General features: G+C 39.0%; 1 protein-coding gene across 2 annotated transcripts in view; it reads right to left on the reverse strand.

The window, feature by feature from the left end:
- LOC100257953 (probable cyclic nucleotide-gated ion channel 20, chloroplastic) overlaps positions 1 to 9,116 on the reverse strand; it is a 173,716-nt gene that overhangs the window by 150,580 nt on the left and 14,020 nt on the right. The window lies entirely within an intron of this gene.

Here is a 9,116-nt window from a genome sequence, read left to right on the forward strand (position 1 = left end):
ATTATTATTATTATCATACCTGCATGCATAATAAATAATAATCTATTTCAATAAAGAAATTGCTTCCTCTCCTCTCAATCAGACTTAAGACTGGCTGGGTAGGACTTGGGTTTAAGAATTAAGATTCACTAACCTTATTGTTTTTACACTAAATAGATATCAATTTGTTACATTCATACTAATTGGTAAATTGGATATGCTCTCTATTGTTTGTTTTTTAAATAAAAATTAATAACATTTCTTAAATGAAATAAGAAAATGTTAAAAACTTATATTGAAATTTTTAAAAGAATTTATTATTTCAAATTAATTTTTTTTTTAAGGATATATTATAATTTATTTTTTATTTTTGCATGAGAAGTTTAAAGTTTTTCTTTTTTTTTTATACAAAATTTATCATTATATCTATTTTTAAAAACGATAAATGAAAAGTATATCTAAACCAACTTTCTATTTTTAAAAACAATAATGAAAAGTGTCAAAAAGCACACTAAATAATCCAAACTTTTATGGTGACGAATATATTTTTCAGGATTATTCAAGATGTTAAAAAAAAAAAAATAGTGTAGACCCCTATTTTTCGTCACTTTTTGCCACTTGTAGGAGACACACTTGGGCAGGCTAGGCGAGCTCACCTTGAAAGCATTTTTATTTTCTGGTTGCAGTTTGTTGAGAAAAGGGGGGTAGTTTTTTAGCAGCTGGTATGAGACAGCTTCTCCTGGGAAAGTGGAGGAACAACACTTTTTGGGCCAACTCTGAGAATGAGACACGTTTGAGGAGGTACAGCCTTTCGCTGCTAGTCACCTGAGAGTAAGTTTTCGTTTTGAGAGAGGAAAGAGCTTCAGGTCAATTGAACAAGAGAGGAGCTGGCGCTGGAGCTGGTGAATCTTACTTGAGCTGAAGGAAGAGAAGGTTTACTTACAGTCAAACCAACATTGCCCATAAGGAGCACCCTCAGATATGACTGCCATGGCTCTGTCACATGATTTCTTTCTCTTTTCTTACTATATCTGGGGATTATTTGTTTGACTGAGCATGAATACCAGATTATATGCTTGTTTTTGTTGGATTTTTGAGCTGTTCACGGATGTGTTGTCATTGATTTACCTTGATTTTGGCTCCAAAATAATCTTTATAAGTTTTAGCTTCATTTTATGCCTTTGTGATCATATTTTTGTTCTCTTCTTTTAAATCTAGTCTTGGTTTCTTTCCACCCGCCCTTTTAAGCACATGGATTATTCATGAAATGGTGCTTGGTTTGAAGGGCTTCTTTTGTTTTGTTTTGTTTTTTTGTTAACCATACCTTTCGTTCTACTCTTTGTTTCTGGGAAATGAGTTTGGGAGACTGCATCAGGGGATGGCTGTTAGTGATATGGCTGGTAGGGTGCTATTAGTGGTAGTGGTAGTCATTGCTCTACTATGAGGAATGAGTAGTCAGTGGTGCCTTCAAAAAGCTCAGACCGAGAAAGAAATGACATTAGGAGATGCACTTCCTATGAATCGGGTCAAAGATACAGCTCTTGCTTCTATTGAGAAGCCCAAGAATCCAGCAGGTGCTGTTGACATCAAGAGTCTAGAGGTTGTTCTTGATAAGGTTGTGCATCTTAAGGATGGAAAAAGGGTGAAAGACAGGTGTCTCAGAGAAGGATGTTACCGGTTCCAAAAAATGTCACAACCCAAATTCCAGGCAACCTAAAACTTGACCCGTGACCCCACGTCAAAGGTTTGATCCTAAGAGTTTCTCCGAATCCAAGCTGTCAACCAAAGCACCCTGATTTTTTTATTTTTTTATTTATAAATAAATCACATAAGTCTTCTTCCAACTAAGGTTCCAATTCACCAATGTAATAATCAATACTAAAGTGCAACTTGAGAAAGGAAATATCAACAAAGTCTCTAATCCAAGTCTAGAAAAATAATACATCAGCTTAAGCAAGTTTAATCAAAGTAAAGTCCTGGTACAAATATATAATTTAATAGTCTCACTAGTACAAGTCCCAAATAAACAAAACATAAATACTAAAAGCCTTCTAAGCTGCTCCAAAACCTCCCAAGGCATCCTGAAGCCCTCCATGCTCTACCTGCTGGTCCTCAAGAGTAATATTTGCATCTAAAAAGTTGTAAGAAAGAATAGATAAGCATTTTCACATTGCTTAGTAGGGTGTCTTACACCTAAAAGGGTTAATTGGTATCACTATAGTTCAAGAATTCACAACATAAACATTCACCCATAAAATTAACATCCCAAATATTTTATTTGATCTAATCATACCACTTCAATAATTCTTAACAATTAAATAAAATGCATGTGAGAATGTAACACACAGTTATACAATGCCTTCTTGTTACCGAGTTTTCACTGAAGGATACGCGTTCATACTCAAATACACTTCTCATTTGGAGTCTTCTTGAGGTAAACTTTGTGTCTTTCACACTAGGAATCTCACTCTCTTCTTAATTTGCCTCTCACATGCCTTTACTTTTCATTATCATTTTTCATTTTTTTTTTCTTTTTCCATTTCATGCAACCTTTCAACAATTTTTATTTTCCTTTACATAATCCTGATGCATATGAAATGCAACAACTTTACATATAATCATTCACAATTTTTCCAAGACAGAATTTTTATTTAATCCAAACATGCTCAAAAATTCCAAAACCCAACACAACAATTTTTCTACAATTAAATCACCACAAATGTCATGAATAGTTCTCAATAACCTATATGTCAACAGATACATAATTTATACCCTAATAATATAAATTTTGTTTATTCCCAACAAGCTAAAAAATTTCTAACACTCAACACAATTCTACATTTAAATTATCCCAAACATTACAAAAATTCCAAAAGAATTCGTAAATCACAAAGAAAAATATCCATAACAATAATCATATTTCAAATAACACAAATAACATCTATTTATCTCCCAACAACACAATATATAATTTTTTTTTCCCAAGAAAAATACTAAATCAAAGTTTTAGGGTTAAACCATCCTATTATAAATCGGAAAATCCAATTGTTGAAATCAAAATTCGGCTTTGTACAAATGTTCCTTGTATTGAATAGTGTCCTAAAATTTCACGCGAAATGGAGGTCGTTTGATGGGTTAAATGACCGGTCGAAGGCGAGCGACGTTCTCCCCACTTCCAAAGCCCTGCAACGTCTCCCCTTTTGTTTTTTTCTCTTTTCCCCCATTTCTTCTTCTTCTTCTTCTTCTTCTTCTTTTTTAAACAACAAAGCCACTTACAATGGTTGGATGAACATTAGTGTGTGTATATATATATATATATATATAGTCTTATTTTTAGGTAAATTTCGATTTCTACAATCCTAAGAAATTTCCTAGGTTAAAGTTGACATGATACAAAATTCAACTCCTTTGGTTGACTACTAAGATTCTTCAAATTTCATCAATCCAAATTTGACACATGTTCTCAAATTTATTTATTTTTAACTTTTTAATCATCACTAATTAGAAGTGTTTTGAAACTTGAAATTTCGACGTGGCCTAAATTACCCCATAATTACATCCTACCCTCCTAAAAGAAATTTCATCCCAAAATTTAAATGAACTTACCTAAAAAATTATAGAAGAGTTGCAAATAGTGTTCCCTCATTTCTTCCTCGGGTTTTGAAGTGGCTTCTCATATCCCATGGTGTTGCCACCACACTTTGACTGTGGGGACCACCTTGTTCTTGAACCTATGTTTCTCAACTTCCAAAATTTGAAAAGGTTCCCTTCAAATAAGATGTATATTCATTAAAGTGTGGTCTGAACTTGAAATTCTAAACATCTTACAAGTCAACTACCCAAGTCAGATTTGGAGTACACTTCCTTAGCATTGATACATGGAAGACATCATGTACGTGAGACAGCTATTGAGGTAATATTAACTTGCATGCTACCAGGCTAACTCTTTTATCAATCTGAAATGGTCCCACAAATTTAGGGGCTAGCTTCTGTTGAATATAATAAATTTATAGTGTACAATCTTTCCTTTTTAGTATAGGTCACATGTATGGTAGTTAGGACTCCTAGCCTTGTATATATATATTTTCTTAATTGTAAGTAGACACAATGAATGAGAATCAAGGTTTTCTTCTCTCTCTCACTTAACATGGTATCAGAGCCAAGGGAGAAAACCTAATTCTTTCCAGTTTCCCCGAGTCATCAATTCCGGGAAACCTTCCTGTGACCGTGTTTCATTCCGGTCACCTTCCCCAAACCCCAAAGCTTTCCGATCGGTCGAATCGTCGTCAGAAAACGCTTTCCGGTCAGTCGAATCGTCTTCAGAAAACATTCACCGCTGGTGACTTTTCCGGCGAACTTTTTCGGTGACGTCTTTTTCCCACACCGCAAGGAGCGCCTGGAGGAGATCTCCAATTTTTCCCAAAGCACCGGAGCCAGAAAACCACCCACGCGCCGGCCACGCGCGTCTTTCCGGCCGGCCGGCGCATTAGGGTCACGCGCCAGCGCGTGAGCGCGCGTGAGCCACTTTCCGGCGACGCGCTTCCTCCTCCAGCCTCGCCTGACGCCGACTAGCCACCCTTCATACCTGTTTCTACCATCCGAGCCCTGCACGTGCCTCTTTTGGGGTTCTTTTGCCTCCGCAGGCCCTTCGAACAATTTTTTCGGCGTCCTCCGGCTATTTTTTCTCAACCCCAATCCCCGCACGTGCCTTGGGAAGTGTTCTTCTACCTTTCCGGTGGTGCCACGGTTGTTTTTCTTTTCCATTTGGTCTCTCACACAGGCGATTCTTTGATTTTTCCTTCTTCAGCCGCATCTGAAGCCGTATTAGGGCTCTCTTCGATCCAAATATACTTCATTCTCCAAATAAGTGGATATGGCTACTAAAACTTCCATTTTTTCCTCTGTCATATCTGGATCTCCTATGATTACTTCGGAGAAATTGGTTGGCAGTGAAAATTATCTTTCTTGGTTTGTCTCTGTTGAACTTTGGTTTATGGGACAAGGATATGAGGATCACTTGGTTACACAGGAGACAGATATCCCTGAGGTTGAGCGCGTATAGTGGAGAAAGATAGATGCCCAGTTATGTAGTGTATTATGGCAATCCGTTGATCTTAAGATCCTTCTTCATCTTCGAGCCTACAAAACTTGTTTTAAATTTTAGACTCAGGCCAAAGGATTATACACGAATAATATCCAGCATCTTTATAAGGTGGCTTCTGCTATTGTCCATATCAGCCAACAGGACTTGGATCTATCTACTTATATTAGCCAGATTGCCTCTCTTAAGGAGGAGTTCTTGACTGTGATGCCTCTTACTCCTGATGTTGGGGCTCAACAAACACAGCTTGATAAGTTCTTCATGGTCCTTACTCTTATTGGCCTCCGTCCGGATCTTGAGCCTGTCCGCGATCAAATTCTTGGTAGTTCATCAATTCTGTCCTTGGATGATGTGTTTGCTCGCCTCCTTCGTATCTCGTCCACTCAGACTTTGCCATCTGATAGCATTTCAGATTCTTCTGTGTTAGTTTCTCACACTACCTCTCGAGGAGGACGCAGTGGTAACCGAGGTAGAGGCCAACGTCCTCATTGCACCTATTGCAATAAACATGGCCATACTCGCGATCATTGCTATCAGTTACATGGACGGCCTCCTCGCACTGCCCATGTGGCCCAGTCCTTTGATTCTCAGCTGCCTCAGCCTCCGAGCTCCTCCGCATCTCAGGCTTCTGTTGCCTCTGTTGCCCAGCCTGGTAATGTTTCTACCTGCCTTATCCACACATCTTCTCTTGGACCTTGGATTCTAGATTCTGGAGCTTCTGATCACCTATCTGGTAATAAGGATCTTTTCTCCTCTATTACTACTACTCTGATTTACCTACTATTACCTTAGCTAATGGTTCTCAAACTGTAGCTAAAGGTATTGGTTTGGCCCTTCCTCTGCCTTCTCTACCTCTCACTTCTATCCTTTATACTCCTGAATGTCCTTTTAATCTTATTTCCATCAGCAAAATCACTCGTACTCTTAATTGCTCTATTACCTTTTTTGATAAATTTGTGACCTTGTAGGACCGGAGTACGGGGAAAACGGTTGGCATAGGACGTGAGTCTCAAGGCCTCTATCACCTCACCTCGGATTCATCTCCTACAGTTTGCATTTCCACTGATGCTCCTCTCCTCATTCACAATCGTTTGGGCCACCCTAGTCTCTCCAAGTTCCAGAAGATGGTCCCTCGTTTTTCCACTTTGTCGTCGCTTTCGTGTGAGTCATGTCAGCTTGGGAAACAGACTCGTGTCTCGTTCCCAAAGCGTTTGAATAATCGGGCAAAGTCTCCTTTTGAGCTTGTCCACACTGATGTTTGGGGTCCTTGTCGGACTGCGTTTACTTTAAGATTTCAGTATTTTGTCACTTTCATTGATGACTATTCTCGATGTACTTGGTTATTTTTAATGAAAAATCGAGCTGAGTTATTCTCTATTTTCCAGAAATTTTATGCTGAAATCCAGACCCAGTTCAATATTTCTATTCGTGTGTTACGTAGTGATAATGCCAGGGAATATTTTTCAGCTCCATTTACTTTATTTATGTCTCATAATGGGATTCTTCATCAGTCTTCTTGTGCTCATACTCCTCAACAAAATGGGGTAGCTGAATGCAAGAATCGACATCTTGTTGAGACAGCTCGTACTATCCTCCTCCATAGTAATGTTCCTTTTCGTTTTTGGGGAGATGTTGTTCTTACCGCTTGTTATTTAATTAATCGTATGCCCTCCTCTGTTTTACATGATCAGATTCCTCATTTCCTTCTCTTCCCTGACCAACCACTTTATTTCCTTCCTCCTCGTGTCTTTGGTTGTACTTGTTTTGTTCATATTCTCACTCCTGGACAGGACAAGCTTTCCGCCAAAGCCATGAAGTGCCTCTTCTTGGGATATTCCAGACTTCAGAAAGGTTATCGCTGTTATTCCCTTGAGACTCATCGATACTTTATCTCCGCTGATGTCACTTTCTTTGAGGACTCACCATTCTTTTCCACCACTTCTGAGTCTCTTCCTGTTTCTGAAGTCTTGCCCCTTCCCATTGTCTCCCCATCTGATGTTGTGCCTTCTCGACCACTTCAGGTTTATCATCGTCGCCCTCGTGTTGCTGCTCCTCTCCCTTTTGCTGAGGCACCTGCTGACTCACTTCCTATCCCTTCGGCTTCTCCTGCCCCGGCTCTGCCTTCTCCTGATGATTTACCCATTGCTATTCAGAAAGGTACTCACTCTACTCGTAATCCTCATCCTATTTATAATTTTTTGAGTTATCATCGATTATCTTCACCATATTCTGCTTTTGTTTCTGCTATATCCTCTGTTTCTCTTCCAAAGAGCACCCATGAAGCTCTTTCCCAACCAGGCTGGTGACAGGCAATGGTGGATGAAATGGATGCTCTGCACTCTAATGGCACTTGGGATCTTATTGTTTTACCCTCTGGTAAATTTACAGTTGGCTGTCGTTGGGTCTATGCAGTTAAGGTTGGTCCTGATGGTCAGGTTGATCGCCTTAAGGCCCGCTTAGTTGCTAAAGGCTATACTCAGGTTTATGGTTTTGATTATGGTGACACATTCTCCCCTGTTGCCAAGATTGCTTCTGTTCGCTTGCTTCTCTCCATGGCTGCTATGTGTTCTTGGCCTCTTTATCAGTTGGATATTAAAAATGTCTTCCTTCATAGTGATCTTGCTGAGGAAGTTTATATGGAACCACCTCCTGGTTTTGTTGCTCAGGGGGAGTCTGGTTTAGTGTGCAGGTTACGCCGTTCTTTATATGGCTTGAAACAATCTCCTCGAGCATGGTTTGACCGTTTTAGTTCTGTTGTTCAAGAGTTTGGCATGCTTCACAGTACAGCAGACCATTCAGTTTTCTATCATCATAACTCCTTGGGGTAGTGTATTTATCTAGTTGTTTATGTGGACGACATCGTCATTACAGGCAGTGATCAAGATGGTATTCAGAAACTAAAGCAACATCTTTTTACCCACTTTCAGACCAAAGACTTGGGGAAACTCAAGTATTTCTTGGGAATTGAGATAGTTCAATCTAGTTCCGGTGTGGTCCTTTCCCAAAGGAAGTATGCTTTAGGCATCCTGGAAGAAACTGGTATGTTAGACTGTAAACCGATAGACACACCTATGGATCCGAATGTCAAACTTGTACCAAGACAGGGGGAGCCTTTAGGAGACCTTGGGAGATATCGATGGCTCGTAGGTAAATTGAACTATCTCACCATCACTCGTCCAGACATTTCTTTTCCTGTGAGTGTTGTTAGTCAATTCCTACAGTCACCATGTGATAGCCATTGGGATGTCGTAATCCGCATTCTTCGATATATTAAAAGTACACCAGGCCAAGGTGTGTTGTACGAGAACAGAGGTCATACTCAGGTTGTTGATTACACAGATGCAGATTGGGCTGATTCACCCACAGATAGACGTTCCACTTCAGGGTACTATGTTTTTATTGGAGGTAATCTAATATCTTGGAAGAGTAAGAAACAAGATGTAGTAGCCAGATCTAGTGCTGAAACTGAGTATCGAGCTATGACTTTGGCAACATGTGAACTCATATAGTTGAGACATCTTCTTCGAGAGTTGAGATTTGGAAAGGATGAACAGATGAAACTCATCTGTGATAACCAGGCCGCATTACATATTGCATCCAATCCAGTCTTTCATGAAAGGACCAAACATATTGAAGTTGACTGTCACTTCATTAGAGAGAAGATCGCATCAGGATGTGTTGTTACAAGTTTTGTTAATTCAAATGATCAACTAGCAGACATCTTCACTAAATCTCTCAGAGGTCCTAAGATTAAATACATTTGTAACAAGCTTGGTGTATATGACGTATATGCTCCAGCTTGAGGGGGAGTGTTGAATATAATGAATTTATAGTGTACAATCTTTCCTTTTTAGTATAGGTCACATGTATGGTAGTTAGGACTCCTAGCCTTGTATATATATATTTTCTTAATTGTAAGTAGACACAATGAATGAGAATCAAGGTTTTCTTCTCTCTCTCTCTTAACAACTTCTTTTTTTTTTTTTCCAAATCGAAATACACTTCTTCGAGGTGACACCTTTACAAAAACCTAAGC

The sequence above is a fragment of the Vitis vinifera genome, chromosome 17 (genome assembly GCF_030704535.1).
Source record: "Vitis vinifera cultivar Pinot Noir 40024 chromosome 17, ASM3070453v1".
NCBI classification, from domain to species: domain Eukaryota; kingdom Viridiplantae; phylum Streptophyta; class Magnoliopsida; order Vitales; family Vitaceae; genus Vitis; species Vitis vinifera.